Source organism: Aquarana catesbeiana, linkage group LG07, assembly GCF_042186555.1.
Source record: "Aquarana catesbeiana isolate 2022-GZ linkage group LG07, ASM4218655v1, whole genome shotgun sequence".
Taxonomy (NCBI): Eukaryota; Metazoa; Chordata; class Amphibia; order Anura; family Ranidae; genus Aquarana; species Aquarana catesbeiana.
In genome coordinates, this window is record NC_133330.1 from 17,421,059 (window position 1) to 17,434,484 (window position 13,426).

General features: G+C 44.1%; 1 protein-coding gene across 1 annotated transcript in view; it reads right to left on the bottom strand.

The window, feature by feature from the left end:
• The window catches only part of DAG1 (dystroglycan 1), a 115,237-nt gene extending 102,090 nt beyond the window's left edge, over nucleotides 1-13,147 (bottom strand). The window contains exon 1 of the mRNA XM_073591703.1: nucleotides 12,715-13,147. The gene's annotated coding sequence lies outside the window, so the exon portion shown is untranslated. The remainder of the gene's footprint in view (nucleotides 1-12,714) is intronic.
• Between the last annotated feature and the right edge of the window lie 279 nt (nucleotides 13,148-13,426).

Below are 13,426 nucleotides of genomic sequence, written 5' to 3' on the forward strand. Positions count from 1 at the left end.
GTGTTAGCGGGATCAGCCCAGATACCTGCTAGCACCTTTTGCCCCTCCGCCCGGCTCGGCCCAGCCCACCCAAGTGCAGTATCGATCGATCACGGTCACTTACAAAACACTAAACGCATAACTGCAGCGTTCGCAGAGTCAGGCCTGATCCCTGCGATCGCTAACAGTTTTTTTGGTAGCGTTTTGGTGAACTGGCAAGCACCAGCCCCAGGCAGCGTCAGGTTAGTGCCAGTAGCGCTAACACCCACGCACGCACCGTACACCTCCCTTAGTGGTATAGTATCTGATCGCATCAATATCTGATCCGATCAGATCTATACTAGCGTCCCCAGCAGTTTAGGATTCCCAAAAACGCAGTGTTAGCGGGATCAGCCCAGATACCTGCTAGCACCTGCGTTTTGCCCCTCCGCCCGGCCCAGCCCAGCCCACCCAAGTGCAGTATCGATCGATCACTGTCACTTACAAAACACTAAACGCATAACTGCAGCGTTCGCAGAGTCAGGCCTGATCCCTGCGATCGCTAACAGTTTTTTTGGTAGCGTTTTGGTGAACTGGCAAGCGCCAGCGGCCTAGTACACCCCGGTCATAGTCAAACCAGCACTGCAGTAACACTTGGTGACGTGGCGAGTCCCATAAGTGCAGTTCAAGCTGGTGAGGTGGCAAGCACAAGTAGTGTCCCGCTGCCACCAAGAAGACAAACACAGGCCCGTCGTGTCCATAATGCCCTTCCTGCTGCATTCGCCAATCCTAATTGGGAACCCACCACTTCTGCAGCGCCCGTACTTCCCCCATTCACATCCCCAACCAAATGCAGTCGGCTGCATGAGAGGCATTTTCTTTATGTCCTCCCGAGTACCCCTACCCAACGAACCCCCCCAAAAAAGATGTGTCTGCAGTAAGCGCGGATATAGGCGTGACACCCGCTATTATTGTCCCTCCTGTCCTGACAATCCTGGTCTTTGCATTGGTGAATGTTTTGAACGCTACCATTCACTAGCTGAGTATTAGCGTAGGGTACAGCATTGCACAGACTAGGCACACTTTCACAGGGTCTCCCAAGATGCCATCGCATTTTGAGAGACCCGAACCTGGAACCGGTTACAGTTATAAAAGTTACAGTTACAAAAAAAGTGTAAAAAAAAAAAAAAAAAAAACACAAACAAAAATATAAAATAAAAAATAATAGTTGTCGTTTTATTGTTCTCTCTCTATTCTCTCTCTCTCTATTCTCTCTATTGTTGTGCTCTTTTTTACTGTATTCTATTCTGCAATGTTTTATTGTTATTATGTTTTATCATGTTTGCTTTTCAGGTATGCAATTTTTTATACTTTACCGTTTACTGTGCTTTATTGTTAGCCATATTTTTGTCTTCAGGTACAGCATTCACGACTTTGAGTGGTTATACCAGAATGATGCTTGCAGGTTTAGGTATCATCTTGGTATCATTCTTTTCAGCCAGCGGTCGGCTTTCATGTAAAAGCAATCCTAGTGGCTAATTAGCCTCTAGACTGCTTTTACAAGCAGTGGGAGAGAATGCCCCCCCCCATCGTCTTCCGTGTTTTTCTCTGGCTCTCCTGTCTCAACAGGGAACCTGAGAATGCAGCCGGTGATTCAGCCAGCTGACCATAGAGCTGATCAGAGACCAGAGTGGCTCCAAACATCTCTATGGCCTAAGAAACCGGAAGCTACGAGCATTTTATGACTTAGATTTCGCCGGATGTAAATAGCGCCATTGGGAAATTGGGGAAGCATTTTATCACACCGATCTTGGTGTGGTCAGATGCTTTGAGGGCAGAGGAGAAATCTAGGGTCTAATAGACCCCAATTTTTTCAAAAAAGAGTACCTGTCACTACCTATTGCTATCATAGGGGATATTTACATTCCCTGAGATAACAGTAAAAATGATTAAAAAAAAAAAAATGAAAGGAACAGTTTTAAAATAAGATAAAAAAGCAAAAAAATAATAAAGAAAAAAAAAAAAAAAAAAAAAAGCACCCCTGTCCCCCCTGCTCTCGCGCTAAGGCGAACGCAAGCGTCGGTCTGGCGTCAAATGTAAACAGCAATTGCACCATGCATGTGAGGTATCACCGCGACGGTCAGATCGAGGGCAGTAATTTTAGCAGTAGACCTCCTCTGTAAATCTAAAGTGGTAACCTGTAAAGGCTTTTAAAGGCTTTTAAAAATGTATTTATTTTGTTGCCACTGCACGTTTGTGCGCAATTGTAAAGCATGTCATGTTTGGTATCCATGTACTCGGCCTAAGATCATCTTTTTTATTTCATCAAACATTTGGGCAATATAGTGTGTTTTAGTGCATTAAAATGTAAAAAAGTGTGTTTTTTCCCCAAAAAATGCGTTTGAAAAATCGCTGCGCAAATACTGTGTGAAAAAAAAAAATTAAACACCCACCATTTTAATCTGTAGGGCATTTGCTTTAAAAAAATATATAATGTGTGGGGGTTCAAAGTAATTTTCTTGCAAAAAAAAATAATTTTTTCATGTAATCAAAAAGTGTCAGAAAGGGCTTTGTCTTCAAGTGGTTAGAAGAGTGGGTGATGTGTGACATAAGCTTCTAAATGTTGTGCATAAAATGCCAGGACAGTTCAAACCCCCCCCAAATGACCCCATTTTGGAAAGTAGACACCCCAAGCTATTTGCTGAGAGGCATGTCGAGTCCATGGAATATTTTATATTGTGACACAAGTTGCGGGAAAGAGACAAATTTTTTTTTTTTTTGCACAAAGTTGTCACTAAATGATATATTGCTCAAACATGCCATGGGAATATGTGAAATTACACCCCAAAATACATTCTGTTGCTTCTCCTGAGTACGGGGATACCACATGTGTGAGACTTTTTGGGAGCCTAGTCGCGTACGGGACCCCGAAAACCAAGCACCGCCTTCAGGCTTTCTAAGGGCGTAAATTTTTGATTTCACTCTTCACTGCCTATCACAGTCTCGGAGGCCATGGAATGCCCAGGTGGCACAAACCCCCCCCAAATGACCCCATTTTGGAAAGTAGACACCCAAAGCTATTTGCTGAGCGGTATAGTGAGTATTTTGCAGACCTCACTTTTTGTCACAAAGTTTTGAAAATTAAAAAAAGAAAAAAAAAATTTTTTTTTTTGTCTTTCTTCATTTTCAAAAACAAATGAGAGCTGCAAAATACTCACCATGCCTCTCAGCAAATAGCTTGGGGTGTCTACTTTCCAAAATGGGGTCATTTGGGGGGGGTTTGTGCCACCTGGGCATTCCATGACCTCCGAAACTGTGATAGGCAGTGAAGAGTGAAATCAAAAATGTACACCCTTAGAAATCCTGAAGGCGGTGATTGGTTTTCGGGGTCCCGTATGCGGCTAGGCTCCTAAAAAGTCCCACACATGTGGTATCCCCATACTCAGGAGAAGCAGCAGAATGTATTTTGGGGTGCAATTCCACATATGCCCATGACCTGTGTGAGCAATATATCATTTAGTGACAACTTTGTGCAAAAAAAAAAAAAAATAAATTGTCACTTTCCCGCAACTTGTGTCAAAATATAAAATATTCCATGGACTCAACATGCCTCTCAGCAAATAGCTTGGGGTGTCTACTTTCCAAAATGGGGTCATTTGGGGGGGGTTTGTGCCATCTGGGCATTTTATGGCCTTCAAAACTGTGATAGGTAGTGAGGAGTAAAATCAAAAATGTACGCCCTTAGAAATCCTGAAGGCAGTGATTGGTTTTCGGGGCCCCGTATGCGGCTAGGCTCCCAAAAAGTCCCACACATGTGGTATCCCCATACTCAGGAGAAGCAGCTAAATGTATTTTGGGGTGCAATTCCACATATGCCCATGGCCTGTGTGAGCAATATATCATTTAGTGACAACTTTTTGTAATTTTTTTTTTTTTTTTTTGTCATTATTCAATCACTTGGGACAAAAAAAATGAATATTCAATGGGCTCAACATGCCTCTCAGCAATTTCCTTGGGGTGTCTACTTTCCAAAATGGGGTCATTTGTGGGGGTTTTGTACTGCCCTGCCATTTTAGCACCTCAAGAAACGACATAGGCAGTCATAAATTAAAGGCTGTGTAAATTCCAGAAAATGTACCCTAGATTGTAGGCGCTATAACTTTTGCGCAAACCAATAAATATACACTTATTGACATTTTTTTTACCAAAGACATGTGGCCGAATACATTTTGGCCTAAATGTATGACTAAAATTGAGTTTATTGGATTTTTTTTAGAACAAAAAGTAGAAAATATCATTTTTTTTCAAAATTTTCGGTCTTTTTCCGTGTATAGCGCAAAAAATAAAAACGGCAGAGGTGATCAAATACCATCAAAAGAAAGCTCTATTTGTGGGAAGAAAAGGACGCAAATTTCGTTTGGTTACAGCATTGCATGACCGCGCAATTAGCAGTTAAAGCGACGCAGTGCCAATTTGTAAAAAGTGCTCTGGTCAGGAAGGGGGTAAATCCTTCCGGGGCTGAAGTGGTTAAAGGATAAGTTCACCTTTTAACCCTTTCACGCCTAAGCCTATTTCTGACATTTGATGCTAACAAGTTAAAATCTATTTTTTGCTAGAAAATTACTTAGAACCCCCAAACTTTATATATATCTATATATATAGATATATATATCTATATATATATCTAAATATATATGTATTTTTTTTAGCAGAGACCCTAGAGAATAAAATGGCGATCGTTGCAATATTTTATGTCACACGGTATTTGCGTAGCGGTCTTTCAAACGCAATTTTTTGGGAAAAAAGACACTTTCATGAATTTGAAAAAAGAACTAAACAGTAAAGTTAGCCCAATTTTTTTGTATAATGTGAAAGATGATGATATGCTAAGTAAACAGATACCTAACATGTCACGCTTTAAAATTGCGCACACTCGTGGAATGGCAACAAACTACGGTACCTAAAAATCTCCAAAGGCGATGCTTTAAAAAATGTAACGTTTACCAGGTTACAGTTACAGAGGAGGACTATTGCTAGAATTATTGCTCTCCTTCTGACGATCGCGGCAATACCTCACATGTGTGATTTGAACACCTTTTACCTTTGGGGGCGCGACTTATGTATGCGTTTTCTTTGCTGCTCAAGCAGCGGGGACGGGGGGCGCTTTAAAAAAATGTAGTAATTTTTTTTCTTATTTATTTATTTTTTACATTGTCCCTTTAAAAAAAAATAAAAAATTCTGATCACTTTTATTGCTGTCACAAGGAATTTAGACATCCCTTGTGACAGTAATAGGTAGTGACAGGTACTCTTTATGGAGGGATCAGGGGTTTAAAAGACCCCAAATCCCTCCTTTGTACTTAAAAGTATTCAGATCGCCAAAATCAGCGATTCTGAATACTGTGATTTTATTAAAATTGGCGCCATTAGCCGAGTATACCGGAAGTGACGTTGTGACGTCGCTTCCGAGATTTTACAACGGAGACCCAATCAAAGCCGAATTCAGCTTTGTTCGGGTCTCAGCCTAGGTGGCAGACGTGACGGCTGGTGGATCGTCTCTCCTGGGGGGACGGGAGGCCCGGGGAGAGTGGCGGGAGGCGGCGGGAGGGGGGGGGCATCCCCTCCCGCTCCATAGGATAACAGCAGAGCGGCTTTTAGCTGCATCCGTTGTTATCACTAAAAAGCAGACCGCTGGCTCTAAAAAATGGTACTGCAGCTGCAGGCATTACCCCGGTTTAACCCCTTCAAGCCATGAACGTAAGTTTGCGTACGGTCAGCGTGAAGGTAACAAAATAATAAATTCCGAGAGAAAAAAATATGTGCATTTATTATTTATTTCCTGATGAGCCTGCAGAGCGTTGCACCTACGATCCGTAGATCTTGGGTGCAATGTCAGGCTCCTGCAGACACTGCCTCCAGCTTGCCTGCCCGTACTTCCATACGGGTAATTACAAAGCTAGAGGAAGTCTCAATAAAGTACAAGAGCGCTCATTGGCGCCTCACAGTTCATTGAGATGCAGTCTGCCACGGTGGAAGACCCGGACTTGTAGTTCTTTCATTCACAGATGACAGGTGCCGCTCAATGCTCCACCAGACCAGGAGTGTCGACAAGGACAGGGGTTGTCCCAGCTCAAAACATCTAGTAGGGAAAGGAAGTCCCAAAAGTCGCACATCACAGATAAAACCCTGTGAGGAGGTTTATAACAGCCTCAGCTTGGGCTCCAACCAGGCTACGTCCCCTCCCAACGCGTTTTACTCCGCCCCTGAGGGGTTTTGCTGTGATGTGAGACTTTTAGGACTTCCCTTCCCTATTGCTGTGAATGAATGGTGCGGCTGTGTGGGCGGAGCCCCCGCACAGCCGCACTGTTTTTGAAAAGTGACAGTGGTTGCGGGGAGAGGATCATGCTCCAAAAGGTGAACTTATCCTTTAAGATAACAAAGTAATACATATGTTGTTAGACTTTCTTTTGGAAATATGGTCTTGCAAAAAATAATTTTATTTTCTATGGACATCTATAGACAAAAAGACAGAGAAGTTGAATAAATGCCCATTGTATAATTTGCCCCTTTTACATTTTCTTATTATGTGACACAGAAAACCAAACGAATAAAATGTAAACAAAACGGAATATCGATGGTATAAAATAAAATAAAAAGTATAGCTAAAAGGAGAAGGGAAGGAAAGAGTTGATCAGGGATAACTAAGGGTTAATAAGGGGTAAATAGGAATGCATTTTTATTTAAAAGTAAATGAGAAAGGTTTCTTTAACTAATGTCATATGCGTATCAAAGATCACATCTTTTGATCCACATACGAATGAAAGCGTAAATGCAATGAAACAATATATTGTTACATTGTATTTACTCAATGACACTTGACACAATGACAGACTACTTACTACAAGTGTCATTTTACACAGTGGCTGCATTATGACGGCTGGTAATTACCACTAATAATGGTGGGGAGAGAGGTGGCAGGGAAAGAGGAGCTTGGACGTGGGAGATACATCCTAGAAACTTTGTTGACGTTTTTTCGGATGTACAGTGCCTTGAAAAAGTATTCACACCCCTTGAAATTTTCCACATTTTGTCATGCAAATGTATTTTATTGGGATTTTATGTGATAGGCCAACACAAAGTGGCGCATAATTGTGAATTGGAAAGAAAATGATAAATGGTTTTCAATTTATTTTTTTTTTTACAAATATATGAAAAGTGTGGCGTGTATTTGTATTCAGCCCCCTTTACTCTGATACCTCTAACTAAAATCTAGTGGAACCAACTGCCTTCAGAAGTCATCTAATTAGTAAAAAGAGTCCACCTGTGTGTAATTTAATCTCGGTATAAATACAGCTGTTCTGTGAAGCCCTCAGAGGTTTGTTAGAGAACCTTAGTGAACAAACAACATCATGAAGGCCAAGGAACACACCAGACAGGTCAGGGATAAAGTTGTGGAGAAGTATAAAGCAGGGTTAGGTTATAAAAAAAATATCCCAGGCTTTGAACATCTTACAGAGCTCTGTTCAATCCATCATCGGAAAATGGAAAGAGTATGGCACAACTGCAAACCTACCAAGACATGGCCGTCCACCTAAACTGACAGGCCGGGCAAGGAGAGCATTCATCAGAGAAGAGCCAAGAGGTCCATGGTAACTCTGGAGGAGCTGCAGAGATCCACAGCTCAGGTGGGAGAATCTGTCCACAGAACAACTATTAGTCGTGCTCTCCACAAATCTGCCCTTTATGGAAGAGTGACAAGAAGAAAGACATTGGTGAAAGAAAGTCATAAGAAGTCCTGTTTGCAGTTTGTGAGAAGCCATGTGGAGGACACAGCAAACATGTGGAAGAAGGTGCTCTGGTCAGATGAGACCAAATTTAAACTTTTTGGCCTAAAAGCAAAACGCTATGTGTGGCTGAAAATTAACACTGCACATCACCCTGAACACACCATCCCCACCATGAAACATGGTGGTGGCATCATCATGTGGTGGGGATGCTTTTCTTCAGCAGGGACAGGGAAACTTATCAGAGTTGATTGAAAGATGGATGAAGCCAAATATAGGACAATCTTAGAAGAAAACCTGTTATGCTGTGTACACACAACCGGACTTTTCAACTGGACTGGTCTGACGGAACAAATCCGTCGGACAATCCGACCATGTGTGGGCTTCATCGGACCTTCAGCGGACCTTTTCTGTTGAAAATCAGACAGACTTTAGATTTGGAACATGTTTCAAATCTTTCCGACGGACTAGAGTCGGATGGAAAAATCAGTTCGTCTGTATGCTAGTCCGACAGACAAAAAAGAACACAATGGCAGCTATTGGCTACTGGCTATGAACTTCCTTATTCTAGTCCAGTCGTACGTCATCACGTTCAAACGAACGGACTTTTGAATGGACTTTAGTCCATTCATGTGTGGGCAAGTCCGGTCGTTCGAAAGTCCGCCGTAACTCCGTCGGAAAGACCGTCGGACCTTTGATGCTGAAAAGTTTGCTCGTGTGTATGCAGCTTTAGAGTCTGCAAAAGACTTGAGACTGGGGCGTAGGGTCCCCTTCCAGCAAGACAAAGACCCGAAACATGCAGCCAGAGCTACAATGGAATGGTTTAGATCAAAGTATATTCATGTGTTAGAATGGCCCAGTCAAAGTCCAGACCTAAATCCAATTGAGAATGTGTGGCAAGACTTGAAAATTGTGTTGGTCTATCACATAAAAATCCCAATAAAATACATTTATGTTTTTGGTTGTAACATGACAAAATGTGGAAAATTTCAAGGGGTATGAATACTTATTCAAGGCACTGTATCTCCAATGTTCAAAATCCTTCAAATGGTTTCACCTTCCCCTATTGACTCCAATACATTTCACCAAAATATATCAGCGTGCACCAAAACGTTCTGTTTAGCCAATGAAAGGGATCAAACTTCTACTGCCAATCAATGTCTGGCACAGTGCCGAGATGCCAAATCCGGGCAGAAAACCTGCATGTTGTTTACAGTGCATACTTTTAGTGTACATGAAATGCACGCTATAATGCACAAATGTTGCTGCATGGCCATGGAGGTGAATGGCTTGTCTGCCGGGACTTGTAGTTCCTCGCCAGACCTGGAATTGGCTTATGGCTGATGACCCGTCTGCTCCTCCATCACACGGATGTTCTACTTTACTGTAATTACTATCTACGCATTTTGCCAACTGTGTCAGTGAGGGGAGGCCTGGAGAAAAGCCTCAGGACAGAGCAGATATAACGTTCCATTTACATCAGCAAGGGGTTACATGGCATCACAGAGAAACCATTGAGATGTAACACACAGTAATTCCTTTAGGACTATAGGATTATGCTAAATGCCTGCGGTAACCAATCAGAAATAAGAGGTTTATGCTTGAGGGGTTGCCAAGCTAAAGATGCCAAGATATTGATTTCCAGGGACAAGTCCACAAAACTAGAGTTAGTCTCTGGAAAGGTCCTGGCTTGTGGTATTTTAATTTTCTATGCCAAAAACAAGCTACTGCGTAAAGCTGCATACCCTAATCCCTAACCCTCTCTTACCCCTATCCTAACCCTCTCCATACCCTAAACCCTCTCCCATCCCCAACCATATCCTACCCCTAACCATATCCTACACCCAACCCTCTTCTACCCTTAACCCTCTCTTACCCTTAACCCTCCTTCACCCCCAAACCATTTTTCCCATAATCCTATCTCACCCCCAACCTATCCTACCCCCAAACCCTATCCTACCCCTAACATTATCCTACCCCATCCCTATTCTTACCCATAACCCTATACTTTCACAACCCTGTTCTACTTCTAATGCCACGTACACATGAGCGGACTTGCCAATGGGCTAAACTCTGTCAGTATCTCCGACGGAAAGATTTAGAACATGTTCTATATCTGAGTTTGTTGGAAATGCCAACAGAAAAAGTCCGATGGGGCATACACATGGTCGGAATGTCCGACCAAAAGCTCCCATCGGACTTTTTCTTTCGGGAAGTCCGACCGTGTGTACGCGGCATAACTGTATCCTATTACTATTCCTCTGCAACCCAATCCCACACCCTAACCCTGTCCTACCTTTAGACACATTCTAAACTCATACCTATCCTTCCCCCAACCCTATCCTACCACTAACCCTCTTTTACCCCAGCCCAATCTTACCCCTAACCCTCTCCTACCCCAACCCTGTCCTACCCCTAAACTTCTCCTACCCCAAACCCTATCATACAGATAGCCCTCTCCTATCCCTAAACTTGTTCTACCCCTAACCCATTCCTGCCCCTAACTGTCTCTAACCACCAACTCTCTCCTAACCCCAATCCTAACCCTATACTACAACTAACCCTAACCTAACCTTCTATTACCTCAACCCTATCCTACCCCTAGCCCTTCCCTATTCCCGACCCTATCCTACACCTAACCCTCTTCTATCCTCCAGCCTATGCTACCCAGAACTTTATCCTACACCTATCCCTATCCTACCCCAACTCTCTTCTACACCCAACCTTACCCCCCCCCCCAACTGTATCCTTGTCCAACTCTATCCCTCTGAAACCCAATCCCACACCTTAACTCTGTCCTACCCTTAACCCTAATCTAAATTCATACCTATCATTCCCTTAAAAAGTGATTTGTAAAGAAAAAATGTTGTTTTCATAAAAAAAAAGCAAACTTCTCCATACTTACCTGCTCTGTGTAATTGAATTGCACAGAGCGGCCCTGAACCTCCTCTTCTCGGGTCCCCTGCCAGTGCTCCTGGCTCCTCCACTCTGTCCAGTGCCCCCATGGGAAGCCCCTTTCCATGGGGGGCACTCATGTGTGCTCACTCCCGAGCCTTGCTGCTGCGTCCATTGACACAGACAGCGGGACTTGGCTCCACCCCTCGCTTCCTCGTCACTGGCTTTGATTGACAGCACTGGGAGCCTATGGCTCCTGGTGCACCAGCAAAGCCTGTGGGACCAGGAAGTGAAGGGAGAGAAAAGCTGCAGACGTGCATGGCGCTGGATCGAATGAGGGCTCAGGTAAGTAAAAAGAAGGGGGGGGGGGGTGATGGGCAACATTCAATGCCTAAACATTTTTTACCTTAATGCAAGGAATGCATTAATGTAGAAAAAGGTTTAGGCTTTAGAATCACTTTAACCCTATCCTAGCACTAACTCTCCTCTAGCCCAGCCCCTCTTCTACCCCAATCTGCCCTACTCCTAACCTTCTCCTACCCCAAACCTTATCATACGCCTAACCCTCTTCTACCCTCCAACCTATCCTACCCTGAGCTTTATCCTACCCCTATCCTATCCCAGCTCTCTTCTACCCTCAACCCTATATCCCCCTAACCTTATTCTATCCCAACCCTATTCAACCACAAAAATAACCTGCCTCTAACCTTATCTTATCTCTAACCTTATCTTGCCCCTAACCCACCCCTACCCTTTACCCTAACCAAACCCCAACCCTCGCTTTCCCCAACTCTATCCTAATCATACATCTGGACATTAGTTGCCTTTGGAGACTGGTCTGCTTTACAGCACCAGAAGGCCCCATGCAGAACCTTATCGGCTAAGTAGAGGAATCTCCTTCCAAGACTATCACATGGTACAGTTTTATTCAATGAACAAAGCTCATGGATTGGACACATGAAGAAGAGAATTAGGTACGGATGATATATTGTATAATATTTCAGGCTTCTGTGGTTTTTGACAGGTTGATTTCCCAGCAACTACCACTTGATGAGACCATTATAAAATATATTGCGACCCTACCAGATAGGTTTCCCATAATGTAGAATAAGCACAGAAGTGTGGGGACAAGGTATTACAATTACCATTCATTATCAGACTATAGCAGAGACACAAAATGTGGGGACTGTGAGAGGAGCCATGCTTTTCTCCAATTAGGTTCCCTTATTGGCCTCTTGGGCCACTGGAATGCCTAGCAGGCCTTTGCCTCGAAGTCAGGCCTCTGTCAGAAAGTGAAACTGCATTCAGAGAAGGGCACAGAAGAGGTCTTTGTAGCTGGACTTTTGAAATGGCTGACAGGTTTTCTTTTACGCACAGTAACATATTTCACCTTATTTACAAAGCCAACCAGGCTTCACCTATTGCAGCCATTCACTGATCACCTTTTACTGTTCTGTTCACAGAAGGTGATGTCTGGTCGCTATGGGTTATGTTATCGCTGCTCTTTGCACCACCTGATTGTATCTTGGTAGAGATGGCTAGGAAGTGACAACTGCCATTTATATATTGCACCCTCCAGGGTGTCAGCGCTTCCTTGGGTTCTTCCATCTCTGGGAGGATTTACAAGGGGGGCACTTAGCACCCCTACTTGCTGCCATGACACCAACCACAAAATTCCAAGCCCGAGGCCAGAAATCAACAGGGAGCCAACCTCACCATGGTATATCCTCGCATGGAGCCTGCAGGCCCAGGATACTGATTCTTCTGCCTCCAATGGATACATATCTGCCATTCTTAGCCTCATCGACGCATTCCATTTAGAAGGAACTGGAGCTCCGCAGAGACGGCCAACATGTCCCCACACACCGGTGAGCTGGGCACGCCATCTCTGGATCAACATTTGCTATATCCATCCCGGACTAAGTGGGGGGGTGGGGGGGGGGTGGCGAGGGAGTGATTTGTCCTGTGGTGCGAGACTGAATAATGTGCGGTGTGGACGTTGGGATGAAGATGGAAGAGTGATGATGATGATGATGGTGAAGGCACGTTATACCAATCTGAGTAAGGAGCAGCATACCTGTCTCTTCTCTCTGAATCCCAGATTTTACGAGGGGCACAACGCAATGGAGGCGTCTATGTATAAGAAGGATCCATAGAGCCAGCAAAGAGAGGAAAGGTCCTTTTATTGTCCTCCGAGCTGCAGCCACTCCGTTTCTCTCTAGGTTTCCCTTTCTCCGTCTCTCTCCGTTCTCGCTTCCCGCTATGTTTTTCTGTCGCTGTCTCTCTTTAGCTGTCTTTTTTCTCCGTCTCTCTCTCTCTCTCTGCGTCTTTCTCTATCCTCTCGCTCAGAGCAGAGGCAGCATGAAATCCGGCAGAGAATAGGTGCAGCTATCCAATCATCCCCCCACGGCTGCTCGGGTACCCAACTCACATTGGCTGCAACCTCCGTTCAGCCCACCAATGGAGTGACAGGCAGAAAAAGGCTCCCACAGCCGACTTCAATGGAGAAGCATCAGAATCCCCCCTCTACATAATAGACACCATCATCACCCCGCAGCCCCCCACCCCCACTACCGCCCGTGTTGCCGGGACGATCTGCTTATAACGATCGCACTGCAATAAGCAGGAATTTCCCAAATGTGCGGCCGTGAGACAATAAGTTGACAATAAGGTTCCCAGGAGAGACGGCGGACAGCAAAAGGGTTAATGCAGCGAGAAAAAGAAAGGGGGGGGGGGCTGAATTCTCTACAATGCGGTGATACAGAACAGGCTGGCGGTACAGAAATATA